General features: G+C 41.9%; 1 protein-coding gene across 4 annotated transcripts in view; it reads right to left on the bottom strand.

Annotated features, from left to right (window-relative positions):
• The window catches only part of ITCH (itchy E3 ubiquitin protein ligase), a 126,854-nt gene extending 109,256 nt beyond the window's left edge, over positions 1-17,598 (bottom strand). For 3 of the 4 annotated variants that reach the window (XR_009005404.1, XM_007193257.3, XM_007193259.3), the window contains exons 1-2: positions 17,450-17,585; positions 12,978-13,055 (exon numbers count right to left, since the gene is read on the bottom strand). The gene's annotated coding sequence lies outside the window, so the exon portion shown is untranslated. Of the gene's footprint in view, positions 1-12,977; positions 13,056-17,449 lie in introns of all 4 variants that reach the window. The other variant, XM_007193258.2, reaches the window with a different exon arrangement.
• Positions 17,599-18,773: the final 1,175 nt, after the last annotated feature.

Raw genomic sequence — 18,773 nt, 5'->3', positions numbered from 1 at the left:
CATGTGGAATCTTCCCAGACCAGGGCTTGAACCCGTGTTCCTTGCATTGGCAGGCAGATTTTTAACCACTGTGCCACCAGGGAAGTCCCTTCACAATCAAATACAGTGGTGCAGAGCCTGTATCTTCACCTAGTAAACCACTGACTTGAACCAATGAAGATATCAGTTTGAATCTAAAATCTAGTACAATATTAAAATAATCTATTACTTATTAGTCTGTCAGTTATAAAGAAACTTAAAATAGGGCCAGTTCTTAACACTTTTATATCATTTATTTTGAGTAATGTTTACTATCACACTAGAAAAATGTGACAGAATGTCTACATTGCCAGCAATAAAAACTAACCTTGGGACTTCCCTGGTGGTCCAGTAGTAAAGAATCCTCCTTAGGGGCTTCCCTGGTGGTGCTGTGGTTAAGAATCCGCCTGCCAGTGCAGGGGACATGGGTTCGAGCCCTGGTCCAGGAAGATCCCACATGCCACGGAGCAACTAAGCCCATGCACCACAACTACTGAGCCTTCACTCTAGAGCCCGCGAGCCACAACTACTGAGCCCGAGCGCCACAACTACTAAAGCCCACGTGCCTAGAGCCCGTACTCTGCAACAAGAGAAGCCACCCAATGAGAAGCTCATGAATTGCAACGAAGAGCAGCCCCCGCTCGCTGCAGCTAGAGAAAAAGCCCGCGCACAGCAACAAAGACCCACGGCAGCCAAAAGTAAAAGTAAATAAATAAATAAAATTTATTTAAAAATTTGAAAAGAAAAGAATCCGCCTTAAAATGCAGGGGACGTGGGTTTGATCCCTGGTCAGGGATCTAAGATCCCACATGCCGCAGGGCAACTAAGTCCGTGTACCACAACGACTGAGCTCAAACACCTCAACTAGAGCTCACGTGCCACAAACTACAGAGCCCACATGATCTGGAACCCGAGCACCACAACTACAGAGCCCATGTGCCCTAGAGCCTGCACACCACAACTAGAGAGAAGCCCACCCGCCACAACGAAAGATCCCACATGCCTCAACGAAGATCCCGTGTGCCACAACTAAGACCCGACACAGACAAAAATAAATAAAATAAACAAATATTTTTAAAAAACCTTCTAACCTTAACATCTTCCTGAAAGGCAGTGGAAAAAGACATTTCACAAGATTATTTCAGTAACATCTTGTCCCGTAAGCAACAAACAGACAAACTACATTTGTAGTCTTATTTTTAAATATCCTATTTATAGATAAATTATTAAATAACCAGGATATTATGAAATTTGCCTGGTTTATTTTCAGGAATAACATATCCAACATAATCAGTTATTTTTATAGGCCACATCTACTGTGACCTAGAAAACCCTTCAATAATTTCATATAGGCCTATAATTTCTTAAAAGCCACCAAGGACTTCCCTGGTGGCACAGTGGTTAAGAATCCGCCACCAATGCAGGGGAAACGGTTCAATCCCTGGTCCTGGAAGATTCCACATGCCGGAGCAACTAAGTCCGTGTGCTACAACTACTGAGGCCTGCACTCTAGAGCCCACGAGCCACAACTACTGAGCCCACGTGCTGCAACTACTGAAGCCCGTGTGCTTAGAGCCCGTGCTCCGCAACAAGAGAAGCTCCCGGGCTTCCCTGGTGGCGCAGTGGTTGAGAATCTGCCTGCTAATGCAGGGGACACGGGTTCGAGCCCTGGTCTGGGAAGATCCCACATGCCACGGAGCAGCTGGGCCCGTGAGCCACAACTACTGAGCCTGCGCATCTGGAGCCTGTGCCCTGCAGCGGGAGGGGCCGCGATAGTGAAAGGCCCGCGCACCGCGATGAAGAGTGGTCCCCACACCGCGATGAGGATTGGCCCCCACTTGCCGTAACCAGAGAAAGCCCTCGCACGAACCGAAGACCCAACACAGCCAAAAATAAATAAATAAATAAATAAATAAATAAATAAATAAATAAATAAAGGAAAATAATTTGATCCTATGAATTAATTAAAAAAAAAAAAAAAAGAGAAGCTCCCGCTCGCCACAACTAGAGAAAGCCCGCGTGCAGCAATGAAGACCCAATGCAACCAAAAAGAAAAAAGAAGCCACCAAAAAGACATTTCAGAAAACACACAAAACCAGTAAGGAGAAAACTTGCTTGTTGAAACAGAAAGTACAGAGTTCAAAGAGCTAAAGTACACAGTGGTATTCAGAGAACTAAAACCAAATGAAGTCAAACTCTCAGCCTTACTAAAATACAGAAGCATACATGGTAACTGTAAATACTGAGTAGTCTCCCATGGGTAGGGCCACTCAGCCAAGTTCCCAAACCCCTACTCAAAAGAGTTATGTATCAAAGGATCCGTTTTGAAAAATCTGTCTTCATTCACCAGCCACTACTATGAAGAATGGACTCCAGGGACTTCCCTGGTGGTCCAGTAGTTAAGACTGTGCTCCCAATGTAGGGGGCCAGGGTTCGATCCCTGGTCAGGGAACTAGATCCCACTGTTGCAAAGAAGATCCCGCACGCAGCAACGAGGATCCCAAGTGCCACAACTAAGACCCGGAGGAGCCAAATAAATAAATACATATTTGTTAAGAATGGACCCCAGCCTCAATCCAGTTGGAAGTGGAAACATGGGAGTTGGTAACGGTTCCTGTGTATGCAACCAGTAGCCACACTACCCAGCTGGGTTGAAAACTAATTCCTGTTCACTGGGAACACAGCAGCAGAGACTAAGGAGCAATGTTTAGATCCCATTCTCCACTAATGATAACAAAGAAGCTAACCTTGGTGTACGTGTTATATTGTCAGAGGGGATAAGAGTTCTTTGCGTTAGGGCAGAAAGTAATTACTCATTTCCGTAACTTAATTTCTCAAGAAAAGGAGAGAAAATGAACTCCAACCCACTCATGATGGGGAAAAGCTGCTTTCCTATTTACTGGAGAAAGTTACCTTAATAGAGAAGTAGGATTTGGACCACCCCGTATCCCCCACAACAGTGACACCTTGGCTCTGAACATCACGTAATGATCTCAGATCACTGACAGTTCTTTCCCATTTTCCAGCCAAATGGGAATCCAGCGTGGATTCTAAAGCATATACATAAAAAGACAATTATCTTATTCAAAGAGAAATAAAGGAAGGTACAACTTTCAAGGTTCAATAGTATAAGAGTTTAAGAAAACTGGCACCAGAATTGGAACCTTTAGCATTCATTTGCAGGTCTGAACTTTGTACCCAGTATTGCAGAAGGCAATTTTCTCCTAGTTCTCCCAAACAGCTTTCTGACAAACATGATAATATTAACTACTGTTACAAGCTGTGTCCTGGCTTTGACTATTTACCGCTAGAGTTTAAAGGATTCGACATGCCACAATAAATATAACTACTTGTTGTACTACTATAACTATTGCTCTCTTTTGCAACCAATGCTTGTGTGAAATTATACAACCTAATTAAATATAAAGTTGAATTTCCTGGCTTCCAAGAAACTCTTATTTCTATCTCTTAAAACCCATGAATTCTCCTCAAAATAAGACCCTGGATAGCCACTATCCCCATCCTTCCAGCAAACCTTTCTCAGATCATTTTTACACATTATTTAAGAACTATCAAGTAAACTAGATATCAATACTAATGAGTTAATGAGTAATGTCTATGTATACTTTATAAACAAATTCATGCATTTATATTAAAAGAACTAAAAAAGCATTGTTATAAACACTGTATTAAAAACCCAGAAAAAAAATCAGAGAGAGAATCATTTACTTCCAAGAGCCCTAAATACTGGGGGAAGGGAAGAGAAACAAATTACCACTTATCCATTAGGAAACAAATAGGATTATGAAAGCAGAGCCAATTCTACACTCCAATTTGGGCCAGCAGATTTTCACCTTAGTATTCTATTCCAAGACTACCTCCTCTACTTTGAGTGCCGAAGGAACTGATTAAAAATATCATTTCAAAGAAGGCAAAATACCACACACATCTTATTTGTTCTCACAGATAAACATATGGAAATCCACGAAAGTTAAATGGATTGCCCAATTAAGCAAAGATTTCTTAGCTGTGACACCAAAAGTACCATCCATAAAAGAAAAAACCGAGAAATTAAGCCTCATTAAAATTAGGAACTTCTACTCTTCAAAAGACACTATTAAGAAAATGAAAAGACAAGCCAAAGGCTGGGAGAATATATTGGTAAAATGTAACGCATATCTGATAAAGGACTTACATCCAGAATTCACAAAGAACTCTTACAGCTTGATAATAAGATAAACAACCCAATCAAAATGGATTGTCCAAGGTCAGAACAGAAGACGCAGCCAAAAACTGAGATCTCTAACCTTGCTCAATGTTAATTTCATGATTTAAAGCCACAGTTCCATAAGTCAGCCAAAATAAAAAAAAAGAAAACAGAGAAAAACAGGGAAACAAATGAAAAAAAATACTTATGTCATTGCTGTACTTGAACTTATTCAGTTTGGTCCTTTTCAAAATTATTAAAATATATATTGAGTTTAGGACCACTCTCAAACCCCTCTTGAACAAAAACAAAAAGAACCCTACCAAACAGCACAGTCTCAAAATAAGAAATTCCAAATCATCACACAAAATCAAGTAATCACTGAAATAATTAAAACAGACATTTTTCCCTTCAGAATTACAGAAAGTAAAACCCTTGTCTGGATACCTCAGGCTGATTCATATTTTCTTAGGCAAACAGGAAGAGCAAGTCCTCTAAGAGCCAAATTTCTTTTAATAAGATCCCATATTTTCCTTCTCCAAAATAAAATTTGGGGGGCTTCCCTGGTGGCGCAGTGGTTGAGAATCCACCTGCCAATGCAGGGGACACGGGTTCAAGCCCTGGTCCAGGAAGATCCCACATGGCACGGAGCAACTAAGCCCGTGAGCCACAATTACTGAGCCTGCACTCTAGAGCCCGTGAGCCACAACTACTGAAGGCCACGTGCCTAGAGCCCATGCTCCGCAATGAGAAGCCACTGCAATGAGAAGCCCACGCACCGCAACAAAGAGTAGCCCCCGCTCGCCACAACTAGAGAAAAAGCCCACCTGCAGCAACGAAGACCCAACGCAGCCATCAATAATAAAATTTTTTAAATAAATAAATAAAAATAAAATAAAACTTGGATGACACAGAGACTTCTTTCCCTATCCTTTATAAATGTTTACCCCACCAAGTAAATGGTTAAAAGAGAATAGACAATTCCAAAACTAGAGAAAAATGTAATGAAGGTCATGCCCCAACCAACCCTCATCTTTCCAGAAAGCACTACTTTTAACATTTTATCAAACATCCATTTACTGAGGGACTATATATTAGAGAATGGTTCTAGCTGCTTTGTCAACAATAGGAAAGAAGGAGGACTAGCACAAGACCCAGAAGAGGTAGGCTGCAGCCTACAAGATAATTAAGACACCAAAAAACCAAACAACCCAATTAAAAAATGGGCAAAGGAATTGAACAGACATTTCTCCAAAAAAGATATACAAATAGCACATGAAAAGACACTCAATACCACTAAGCACTGGAGAAATGAGAAAAAAACCCACAATGAGATACCACTTCTCCCATAAGGATGACTATTCTTTAAAGTAAAGAAAACAAATGAAACGTTGGCATGGGTGTAGAAAACTGGAACTCTTGTGAACTGCTGGTGGGAATGTAAAATGGTATAGCTGCTGCAGAAAACACTATGGTGGATCCTAAAAAAATTAACATGGAATTAGTAACAACAAGGTCCTACTGTATAGCGCAGCGAACTACATTCAATATCCTGGGATAAACCATAATGGAAAACAATATAAAAAAGAATGTATATATGTGCATAATTGAGTCATTCTGCTGTACAGCAGAAATTAACAACATTGTAAATCAATTATACTTCAATAAAAAAATAAATTTAAAAACAACCACCAAAAAAACCTGCAATTCCTACTTGATCCACCAATTCCACGTCTGGGAATATACCTAAAAGAACTGAAAGGAGAGACTCAAACAGATATTTATACAGCCACATTCATAGCATCACTATTCACAATAGCCAAAAGGTAACCCAACTGTCCATCAATAGAAGAATTGATAAACAAAATGTGATATACACATAAAATGGAATATTATTCAGCTTTTTAAAAGGAATGAAATTCTGGAACATGCTACAACATGAACTTTGAAGACACTGTGGTAAGTTAAATAAGCCAGCCACAAAGGACAAACATTGTATGATTCTACTTACATGAGGTACCTAGAATAGTCAAATTCTACATAGAGACAAAAATTAGCATAGCGGTTACCAGGGACTAGAGGAGGGGAATGGCGTTATTGCTTAATATGAGGTACAGAGTTTCAGTTTGGAATGATGAAATTCTGGAGATGCATAGTGGTAACAGGTGTACAGCAATGTGAATAGATTTAATGCCACTGAACTGAACGCTTAAGAATGGTTAAAACTGTAAATTTTTGTTATGTATATTTTACCACAGTAACAAACGAAAAATAATCAGGACAAGTAAGTTCATCATTTTCTTTGCCCCTTAGAAATGAAAACATCAATTTATATGGTAAAATCAAACAGGGCAGACTGAACATATGTGCTACATCTCCATACTCTCCCAAAACCCCAACAAGATGAAAAAAAGGAAAACAGTTTACACCCTGAAGGGCAAAGACAAAGGGAGAATAGATGACTGCAGATCAATGTCAGCAATATTCTGGACAAGGAAAAGCAGCAGTACCTAGGTTCTGCACATTTCAATACATACATAATACAGTTTTTAATTAAGACCTATAGTAATTCTTTCCTTCCAGAAATTCAAGGGAAAAAAAAGATAATCTAGGATTTCTCTTTGACTACTAGCTTTCCACAGAAGCAAATGCAGCTAATCCCTCTTCCACGTTCTTTTCCTTCCACAGCAGACCTATAATTAAATGAGCCACCTAAAAATCCCTTTTAATTTTTCAGAACAAATGAACTCCAAAATCTAGGTTAGACCATGCTTCAAAAGTTCAAGAAACAAAAAACAAATCCCTTTTCCATTAAATGAGACTTAAATTTAGCTCAATTTGACGCTGTTGCTGCATCTCTATGATGGCGGCAACTTTGTCTACTTTTCATAGGCCCAGTTCAGTATTCTTATTCATCAGTGAGGGAAATGTTACTATCTCAAATATTCTGAATGCTCAGGCTATATCTAACACGCTATTCAAATTACTTTCTAAAAAGACTACTTACAATAACTACATTTTGCATTTTAGTCAAGAATAAGGAATTAACTTTCCTGTGTATGTCAAGAAAATTTTCATGAGGAAGTATAAACAGAACAAAAGGCCTGGTGAAAAATAAATCCTAAAAATCACTCTCTGTTTATACAAAATAAACACATTCCACCTTTCTACATTTATCAGTTTTTTTAAACATTCTAAATCATAAATTAATTACTGTGTCAAGTTTCTGCAACAAAATTCTACATCTTTTCCATGAGAAGATCTTTTGTTAGTGTTTCCAAACCTTGTTAAACACAAAAATTCCATGTTTAAACTGAAGTCTACAGAAACTCCTCAGAGGTTAACTGAGCTGACCAAAAATGTGAAACTAGAAATGTAATAAGCAGTTGAACTACTTTGATTCTTCCTTTTCTATTCTTCTTATGAAGCTGGGAAATCATAAGACTATGTACGTGATCCATCATTAAAGAGGGTGCTGGGGCTGAGTAATGAAGATCCACAACATGAAAAAAGAGGCATAGAACTTCCCTCGTGGCGCAGTGGTTAAGAATCCACCTGCCAATGCAGGGGACACGGGTTTGAGCCCTGGTCCAGGAAGATCCCACATGCCGCGGAGCAACTAAGCCCATGCGCCACAACTACTGAGCCTGCGCTCTAGAGCCCGCGAGCCACAACTACTGAAGCTCACACGCCTAGAGTCTGTGCTCCACAAGAGAAGCCACCGCAATGAGAAGCCCGTGCACTGCAACAAAGAGTGGCCCCCACTCGCCACAGCGAGAGAAAGCCTGCGCGCAGCAACGAAGACCCAACGCAGCCAAAAAAAGAAAGAAAGAGGGATAGCCTCTTTAGCATTATCCTCACATATCCCAGTTTTTCATTCAAAGAATGAATATGAGAAAAGCTTTCAAAATCTGCCCTCTTTACTGCAGGGTCCTACTGTCACAGGGTGACCCAAATACAAGCTTCTGTCTGTCGCTTTCCATTCTCACTACCACCTCCCTAGCCTGGTCTCCCTACCTCCAGACCCTACCAACCCTAGTAAATACTTGTAGACCTCAATATTACCAAATAAATCTTCATAAAATACCATTTCATCCTGTCAGTCAACAGGACTTAAGGTTATCCCAAAATAAGAAGGCTGGTGAAGGGGAGCAGAATTTTTCACCCCAAAATATGCTACTTTGGCATAAGGATTATTTTGAGCTAAAAACAATAAAAACTCAGCAGATTCAGTAAAAGCTCTTTACCTCCCCCTCAACTGCCTAAATTTACACTGGAAGGGAGGCCTGTACCAAGAAGAGAACTATTGCCAGAGATATCTTTTTACCTAAGAAACTTACCTGCGTATCAAGGCAACCTTTATTTTCCAAACATCTCCTCTCCTCTTCCTTTTGTATCCCCAGGCCCCTACCCCTTTCCTTAGCTCAGGATGTTCATATAAGCCTCTATTAGCTGGCTGCCCTTTGGGTCTCATACTTTTATGGGGCTCCCATACCATATTTAGGAAATTTGTTTTTCTCCTGTTAATCTGTCTTATATCAATGATTAGACCAGCCAAAGAACCTAGAAGGGAAGAAGAGAAATTTTTTCTGCCCCTACACTGGTCTCTCTTAATTTTTCCAAACTTTCTCTTCTTACGCGGACCACACAAACCCTCTTCAGATTAATCTAAATTCACTGTACTTCCACCATCTCAAGTCCATTCCTGCCATTTTGCCCATTCTGAATCCCAGTTTTAAATAACTTCTCTCCTCCTCTTTGCCTTAATTATTCTATATACTCCTCATTCAGCCCTAGACTGCTCTAAGGTATTGCTTGAACTTTAAAAATCTCTATGTGGGTAAGGACTTTCTTCCCAGAGGGCAGGGAACGTGGGTTATGCTGCAAAAAATTGAGCCCCAGATCAGAGGCTGCAGAATGGCAACCCACAAGACAAATCCTGCCCACAGTGGTGATTTGCTTGGCTCACAGAAATTTTTTATGAATTCATTAAGTTGCCAACATTTAAAAATAAAAATTTCTCACAAAATCTGGAATTCTAGCTTCTGCTCAGAAAAAAGTTAAGATGTTCAGGCCACACTCTGTCTACATGCCACCCCCCTCAGCCCCCTGCCAGATCAATAGTGAGCCAACACTGAATCATGTATTTTAAAAAGATGAATTTCACCTCAATTTAAAAAAAATAAAGTGAGCCAAAGCTGCATAACAGCTGCCTCACTGGAGTGACATGAATTCCCTAAATCACTTAAGTCCCAATCTGATCTGTCATTACTGTTTAAAATGTTCATCTAGCCCTTGTAGGCATTTGACTTTACAGTGCTCACTCTAGATAAATTTACTGAATGAATTAATAAATTGAGAAGATAATTTTAAGGACAAGGTTGGTGATGATGATAATGTGATAATGACAACAACAGTAATACTGGCAATTAACATTTCCTGCTTATTTTGAGCCAACTATTGTTCAAGCAAAAATACATTATCTCATTTACTCCACACAACAACCCTATGGATACATGCTACTATTATTCTCAATTTACAGATGAGGAAACTAAGGCACAAAGAAGTTAAGCAGGGCTTCCCTGGTGGCGAAGTGATTAAGAATCTGCTTACCAATGTGGGGGACACAGGTTCAAGCCCTGGTGTGGGAAGATCCCACATGCCTCAGAGCAACTAAGCCCGTGCACCACAACTACTGAGCCTGCACTCTAGAGCCCACGAGCCACAACTACTGAGCCAGCGGGCCTAGAGCCCATGCTCCGCAACAAGAGAAGACACCGCAACGAGAAGCCCGCACACCACAATGAAGAGTAGCCCCCGCTCGCCACAACTATAGAGAAAGCCCATGCATAGCAGCGAAGACCCAACACAGCCAAAAACTTAATAAATAAATTAAACAGAAAAAAAAGAAGTTAAGCAACTTGGCCAAGGTCATACTGCCAGGACACGGTAGAGCCAGAATTCAAAATCAGACAATCTAACTCCAGTACACAGTTAACCCCTACAATATGATTCCCTACTGTACTCTCCTCTGTGACCAACTGAACTGACTCTCTGGAACGAAGAATCAAAGACTAAATTTTAGAGCCTGTTCTTTCTTTACACAAATGACTAAAAAGCAAACCACAGTTCCCCTAAATGCAGATGGCATTTCTGGATTTTTTTCCTGGTCTTTAAAGAAAAATTTCTCTGTAATTGACAAAGTTTAGGGAATCCAATAAAATAACATATATTTGTTATCAGACTATTTCTGGAGTAAGGTAAGTTCAATATGCAGACGAATTCTTAGTTTAAAAATACAAAGTGATGATTCAGTACAAAACTCCTTCTCTCTCCTGGAGTAGAAGGTTATATCTATTAGGGTAAACAGTTTGTAGACGTGAAAAAAACTGCAAGTTTCTTGAGGGCAGGGACTGCTTTTTCCATGAGTCCCTGCAATGTCTAGCACAAAGCAGCAGTTAGCATATATTCAATTATATTAAAGGAACCAAGATATCCAAGTATCTTAAATTGCAGTGCAACAAAATCCTTATTATAGCATTTATCACCTTGCTTTTTACAATAATTACTGGTGAACAAGTTTGTTTTCCTGACAAAAACACAAAATCCTTGAGGCAGAGTACCCCTTGGGACCTAGCATAACAGGGGCTCAATAAATGCTTATTAAGTGTTATAAACTTAACATTCCTATACTTAGATTTCCTGTAAGTCTCTCTACCAATGTTTAAAGTAGAACTTAAGGGAATTCCCTGGCAGTCCAGTGGTTAGAACTCCACACTCCCACTGCAGGGGGCATGGTTCGATCCCTGGTTGGGGAACTAACATCTTGCAAGCCACGCGGCACAGCCAAAAAAAAATAAAATAAAATAAACAAATAAATAAATAAATAAAGTAGAACTTAAATAAAATGGCTTCTCATTTATAAAGCACTGGATTTTATGAAGTCCTATTATAAGATTTTCCTGAGACCAGTCCTATATTATGATATCAACAAAGCCCTGAAAAATTAGTGAGCCGGCATATGAAGCACAGAGAATAATCAAAGAGCTAGGAGAGAGCATTGTGTTCATACTTTCAATAGACAAGCAATGCAGTCCAGAGAGATTTAAGCGAATTGCTCAAGATCACAGAATTTAAGTAACAAGCAATACCAAGGCCAGAACCCATGTCTCCTGAATATTGGCCCAGTTTTCTTCCCACAAAGAACTACTCTGTGAGCTCAGGATGAAGTGGATACTTTTAGAAATATTTTAAAGATATTTGGTATGGAAAATGATCTTTCCCAGTACATAACTTTTTGTGAGGTATTACATCACCATTAAAGATATGAAATTTGCCTTGTTCCATTAACTGCAGATAACACCATCTTTTTCCCTTCTGTTCTACATATTTTTTTCATTTTCATGTCTTCCCTTTCATTATCCTCTGAGAATTCTTCTTACTATCTCTTATTTATCTACTTTTCCTCTTACCACTTCCCTTCCCTAGTATCTCTCACAAAGCACCCTATCTCTTTCTTTTCTCTCCATAATTATTAAAAAAAAAAACAGATTAAGCACATATTTTATTATAGCAGTGACCTGGGATACCATAATAAGCAAGTCACAGCCTTGGTCTCTTGGCATTTATAAGGCAATTTGTTAACAAAAATATACGCTAAACACAAAGGGTCACACAGTTGAATGAATAATAAACATTTTATTATTATGACATTTACAGTGGAGACAAGAAGCCCACTATGGATGAGACACATATGAAGAAAGGTGGTAATGACAACAGTTGCAAGGTTAGGGTTAGGCAAATGAAAGGGATCCTCTCCTCCTATTCAGCTTTCTCACCAACCAATTCACATGCTCTACTTCATTCACTCCCTATTCTCTTACTGCTTGACATTTCCTATGCTCTACTTTCATTCTTAACCAGTAGTCTTCCTTTTCTCTCTCCTGTTCTTTTATTATTTTTCCTCTCCTGATCTTTTAAAGTGCATCTGTCCTGTCCTGCTTTCCTTTTCAATATTATTGCCAACTCCTCCCACCTGGTAGATCTACATAATGCCATAAGCTGTGAATTCATTTTTTTTCTAAAGATTTAATATGTATTATTTTATTGGGTTGGCCAAAAAGTTCGTTTGGGTTTTTCCGTAACATCTTACAGAAAAACGTACGAAAGAACTTTTTGGCCAACCCAATATTTGATCCTCACAACAATGCCAGGGAGGCAGGTAGGAATCAACACATCTATTTTACAGATATATAAACTGAGTCCTGTCAATATTAAGTAATTTGCCAACAATCAGTTTGTCAGTGGCAAAATCAAATCAAAACCCAGACCTCTTCTTTCCAAGTCCTCTATTCTTTTTCCACTGAACCATACTGTCTTCTTTTTAATTCCTACACTTTTTAACCATATACATGCACATGTCTGGACAAGTATACAGAGATAAATGTTTATAAAATAGCACAAGTGGGAAAAGTTTATGTATGTCTAGGGAAGCTAGAAAAACAGAAAAGTCAGTCCTCAGGACTCAAGTTAAGAGTACAATGTGGCTCACATTGTACAATAGGCCTAATCCTTCTAAAGGCAGCTTTGGGTTTCAGGTCCAAGTAGAAACTGTCTATTTCTTCAACCAACTGATTTAACCAGCATGAACACTGGTGTCTCCCCCTACCTCCTCACAGCTGTTAATATGACCAGGGCTCACCCTCAGCACCATTCTTGCCCCCCAATCTCTCTCACAGGCGTGCCACCATACCTGAAGTTTTCACTGTTTGGAGTCACTTCTTTGGGTTAAGGCGCTGTCTCCAGAAGGCCACTGTTAAATGCATGTTACCTGAGAGAGGAAGGAGGGTCCATTAACACATTATTCCTATGGTTAAACACATCAGATCAGCAATGACCTTAGGAATCTGACAGCACAATGTCCTTTAAAAAGTTTCATGGGACAGATAATTTTTGATGGAGCAGGCAGGATAAGAAGGTGAGTCGGGGAGAAAATGACTCACACTCCGTAAGGGGTGACCCCCACCTGCGTACAGCTACATGGCAAAACGAGGATGGCCATATAAACACATGCTCTACCTACTGGGGTCACAGTAAGGACTATCCCTGCAACTTGGAAGCTCCTAGGGATAAGAAAAGAAAAAGTACTCCAAGGATCAGAGTATAGCCAGTTCTGAAAAGAAGTAAAGAGCTGAGTTGGCAGTAGCTCTCCAAGGACAGTACACTGCTAGACTGAAAGAGGACAGAGGCAAGGAACAGCTTCTGGTTAACTACTTCTAGTTGTGAGGCTAGTTTCCAACCCAACATTTTTAGCTGAGAGCTGACCTCTCAACCAGAGAATGCTGCAATTCAATTCTGCAACCCGCCCCCTTGCTAATTTATATTGACTCAAAGCCAGTATCATTTACAGCCACAAAAATCAACATGCCTTTACTGAGTGCTTATTATGAGCCCAGAATTTGGCTAGGTGCTATAAATACAGGAAGGGGGGAAAAAATCTTTACATACTTTTGCCTTAATTCATATAAAGGAAACCAATCCCCAAAACCCAAAACAGAGAAGGGTGAGGAACAAGAAAGGAAGCGGGGCTGGGTGGGGGGGGGAGGACACGACGACAACACTATTTCCTATGAGTACTAACACAAATTTCTTTTTTTTAAATAAATTTTTTTATTTATTTTTGGCTGCGTTGGGTCTTTGTTGCTGTGCACTGCCTTTCTCTAGTTGCGGCGAGTGGGGGCTACTCTTCATTGCAGTGCGCGGGCTTCTCATTATGGTGGCTTCTCTTGTTGCAGAGCATGGGCTCTAGGCACGTGGGCTTCAGTAGTTGTGGCACGCGGGCTCAGCAGTTGTGGCTCGCGGGCTCTAGAGCGCAGGCTCAGTAGTTGTGGCGCACGGGCTTAGTTGCTCTGCGGGATGTGGGATCTTCCTGGACCAGGGATCGAACCCGTGTCCCCTGCATTAGCAGGTGGATTCTTAACCACTGCACCACCAGGGAAGTCCCAACACAAATTTCTCAAGCCAGAATGAATACAACAAAACTGACTTCTAGGCCAAAGTTCCTTGTTAAACTCTTAACTAAACAGTCAAGAGGCTCAGGCTAGAAATACTTTTTTTCTTTTGGTCTAATACCAAAAGCTCTTTAGTAGCGCACATTCATCTTGATACACTGGAGAAGAGGCTAAGAGTTACAAAACTTGGTTCTACTTCTAGCTCTGATTCTTAACTAGTTTTTTTTTTTTCTTTTTTAAATTTATGTATTTTTGGCTGCATTGGGTCTTCGTTGCTGCGTGCAGGCTTTCTCTACTTGCAGCGAGCAGGGGCTACTCTTCGTTGCGGTGCGTGGCCTTCTCTTTATGGTGGTTTCTCTTGTTGCAGAGCATGAGCTCTAGGCGTGCAGGCTTCAGTAGTTGTGGCACGTGGGCTCAGTAGTTGTGGCTTGTGGGCTCTAGAGTGCAGGCTCAGTAGTTGTGGCACACGGACTTAGTTGCTCCTCGGCATGTGGGATCTTCCCGGACCAGGGCTTGGACCCGTGTGCCCTGCATTGGCAGGCAGATTCTTAACCACTGTGCCACCAGGAAGTCCCAGGTTTTTTTTTAAGCAAACAGAAAACTAACAGGTTGGACTAGTCTAAGAATAGCATATACCTGGCGCATATACTACCCATTAGATAACTAGTGTCCACAGGAGGAATCACTAATCAATCATAACTCACTTTCCCAGAGAATGCATATGATCAAAATCCTTCTCAACACAGGGCTTTGGCAGCTACTTCAAATGAAAGTTGGCCCATAAAACAAAATATATCTGCCACTGCAGACTGTAGATAATCTCTACAATCTCTTCCAACTCTAAAATTCTACAACCAAGTTTCTAAGGGTGGGAGAAAAACACTTCCAACAAGCTTAAATCAATAGTATTGATAGTCATAAATTTCAGTCTAATCTCCAAATTCTACAAATTGCACCTGATCAAGAAAGCTAATGAACAATACATTCTGATACCATTAACATACATAATCTATCAATATTATTCTGATTTGTTAATGGGTTCTTTTGACAGAAAAGGAACCTTTTACCCAGACTGGCCCTAAAGAAATCCTCATACAAAAACAGGGCAACAATACTGCACTAGTAAAGAACTAAATCCCATCCCTTGATCATCCCCACAGCCTCTCTACAAGGTCAAGACTTTCACTTCTCACCTAGACCTCTGCAACAGCCACTCTTCCATCCTTTTTCACTCTTGTCACCAGAGCAATCTTTCTAAAGCAAACATCTACTCATATCACTTCCCTGTTCAAAAATGTGTATCTATTGCTAACAACATAAAACAAGTTTTTTCCCATTATACTTAGAACTTTTCATATGGTAGCCTTTTACCTTTCTGGCCTCACATCCACAGTGCTCTCCTTCCCCATCCCACTCCCTGCTCTCTTTTTCTTCCACAATCCTCTCCATTTACGCACAGTATTAAGGTGTTTCCTCTGTCTGCCCTCCTTCCCTTTCCCCATCACAATCCCCATCCTACTCATCACCTAACACCCAACTTAGGTCCAGGAGCAGATCCTTCCTCCTTCTCAGGTCAACCGGGACACAACTGGTTACCTCCTCTATTGTCTCAAAGCTTTTTGGTTTATCCAAAGTATTGTTTGTCTCAATGGTTCCCAAGACCATCAGAATTGCCTGAGGCAAGTTTTAACCCAAATGTATTAAATCAATCTCAGGGAATGAGGCCCTGAAATTTCTACTTTTCAAAAGCTCCCCTAATTATTCTAATGGTCAAATTTGGGGGCTAGTGGTTTGTCTCTTCCAATAGGTGTAAAGATAATTCTTTAACTAATGTAGAAATGATTTATTCTAGAATACACTGAAGAAGTAGTCTGCACTTGTTTATTTCATATCATACCCTTGCTGACTTGACTCATATGCTGAAGATGAAGGAATTCCTTTTGAACTCACACCCAAAAAAATTTACATTCACTGTTCAAAAAAGCAGGTGAATTTCCACCTTCATTTCTAAATCTTAAAAATGAAGTAATCGTACCTTGAGTAAACCTATGAATACACAGTGAAGCCTCTCACCAGAGCTGCCGTGAGAACTTTACTTCGGCTGAAAAACAAATCCTTAGCCCATTTTGAGGGTGGAAATACACTGCCTTTAGTACTTCCTTAAGACCTAATTATGTTAGGAATACATGCGACACCCCAACTAAGTACAATGATAGGTGTCTAGCTCAAGTGCCTCGTTAATTTTCAAAGAAAAATCCCACTCTTCCTTCCCCACCACTCACTCCCAAAAAAGTATAATGAAGCTATAGAATAATGGCAGAAAATCTAACAAGATTAAGATATGAATATAACCAAGACAACAAGCTGAGTTGTTATTGGGAACCGTGGATTTCGGGTAGTTTGCAAATTCACCTGGTTACATCGCTAACTTGGGGCCCAACGTCTACCTGGGGCACACAGACCGTGTGTTTATCTCTCTTTGAGTCGCGGCCCGGAGCTAAGTCTGAAAACTTAAGTTCCCCACTTAGTCACCCCTAAGTCATGTCCTCATCACGGCTACTTTTTTCTTCTCTCCACTAAAGAAAAGGGTACTCTCAGGAGGAAGGACAGTGACAGCTCCACGTCTGCAAAACTCCGCGGCGACAGCGGGCGCGGAGGAGGACGCCGGGGCCGGGACCACCATGCTGGGGGACAATGGAGGGAGGAGGGGAGTGGAAGAGAGAAGAGAGGCAGCCGCTGTACTGGGCCCCTCTCGCGAGTGGGGGCTCCAAAAAGTCTCGGGAAGGGCAGCGGGTGGCAGGTGGGCCCGGCCACCGCCCCTCGCAGGGCCACGTCGCCCGCGCCGGCCGCTGCCGCCCGGCCCCGCGCGTAGGCCGGGCCGCGGCAGAGTGGCCCCCGGGCGGGGCTGAGGGGCTCGGGGCCAGACCCTGCGGGCGCCCACTGCGGCCCAGTCCTCTCATAAGTTGGCGCCCGCGAGGCGAGGGGCTCCGGACGCCTAAGCCCAAGAGTGGCCGCTGGGTGCGTCCAGCCGACCCACCCCGACCCCCGCCGGGCCCCTGCCACTAGCCCGAGCTCCCCGCGCCCCCCACGGGCACCGGCTCTGGGGAAGAGGAAGCAGCCGCAGCTCTGGGGTCCCGGCTGACGCGCCGCACTTCTCCATCCCTCGTTCTCCTCGGACACGCTTATCCAGGACCCTCCCTCTCCCCAGAACTACCTCCAGTCCGCCCGCGGATTTTTACCGGGACTCGGGGCGGCGGCGACTCTTCAGTCCCTCGACTAAGATGGCAGCCGGTCCCGAGCCCGAACCACAGCTACTAGAGCGAGTTGGCGGCCAACACGCAGGCGCCTCCAGCTTGAGAGCGATCCGGCCTACAAGCCCCAGAAGGCCTTGCGCACTAGCCCGCTGCCGGCAGGAAGAGCTCGTAGAGGCTGATGAGCGCAGCTAAATCGGGGTTTGCGCTCAGTCAGGTGGGAGGGACGCCTGGATTGCTCCCAGTACCTCTAGGCTTGTTTGAAAACTCTCCTAATCACACACCAGAACCTCTAAAAGCTGTAGCTGCGGATCCAAAACTCTAGTGTGCATCAGAATCACCTGAAGGGCTTGTTAAAACTTAAGACTACTGGGCCCCACCCCCAGGGTTTCTAATTCATCAGATCTGGGATAGGACCTAATAATTTTAATAATTTACATTTCGGACAAGCTCTCTGGTGTGCTACTGGTAGGAGATCACACTTTGAGAACCACTGAACTGTAGCTTAGTCCTTAAGAAAGTATACTCAGGAGTTGCATTGATTGGATTCAACTCCACCTTTTAACAGGGTGCGCTTAGGGATGATGAAAACAGCTTATACGTAAGTGGTGCCAACATGGCAGGTGTTCTAAGAGCTGATCAATAAGATTCTTTTTTGGTTTTTAACATTTATTTATTTAGGCTGCGTGGGGTCTTAGTTGCGGTATGCAGGGTCTTAGTTGCCACATGTGGACTTCGTGTGGACTTCTTAGTTGTGGCATGCAGGCGGGATCTAGTTCCCTGACCAGGAATGGAACCCGCGCCCCATGCATTGGGAGCACGGAGTCTTACCCACTGGACCACCAGGGAAGTCCCCTGATCAATAAGATTCTTTAATCCTCACAACAAATCTATGAGGGAAGTACCTTCATTTTCCTCACTTTACAGATGCACAAACCAAGTCACAAGCTGGATGAGAACCCAGGCAGTGTGGTTTCAGAGTCCAACCTCTTAACTTCCTTCATGGGTTGTGAGAATAGGCTGTGCAAGTGGACCCAGAAGCACAACTAAGTGCTTAGTAATTAGTGACCTTTGCTATTATTGTTTAGCGTGTTCCTCTTAATGAAAGTAGTATTTTACCATCTGGAAAGTCACTTACACTTTTCAAATACTTTCAAATCCTCCATGTCAATGTTTCCTGCAATGTATCTTAGGAGAGCTTGTTAAACATACAGATTCCTATAACCCCACCCCATTCACATTGTCTAGCGCAATGGTTCTCAAACTCTAGTGCCCATCAGAATCACG

Source organism: Balaenoptera acutorostrata, chromosome 15, assembly GCF_949987535.1.
Source record: "Balaenoptera acutorostrata chromosome 15, mBalAcu1.1, whole genome shotgun sequence".
NCBI lineage: Eukaryota > Metazoa > Chordata > Mammalia > Artiodactyla > Balaenopteridae > Balaenoptera > Balaenoptera acutorostrata.
Note: the sequence above shows the minus strand (reverse complement) of the source record. Positions and strands in the feature narration are given on the sequence as shown.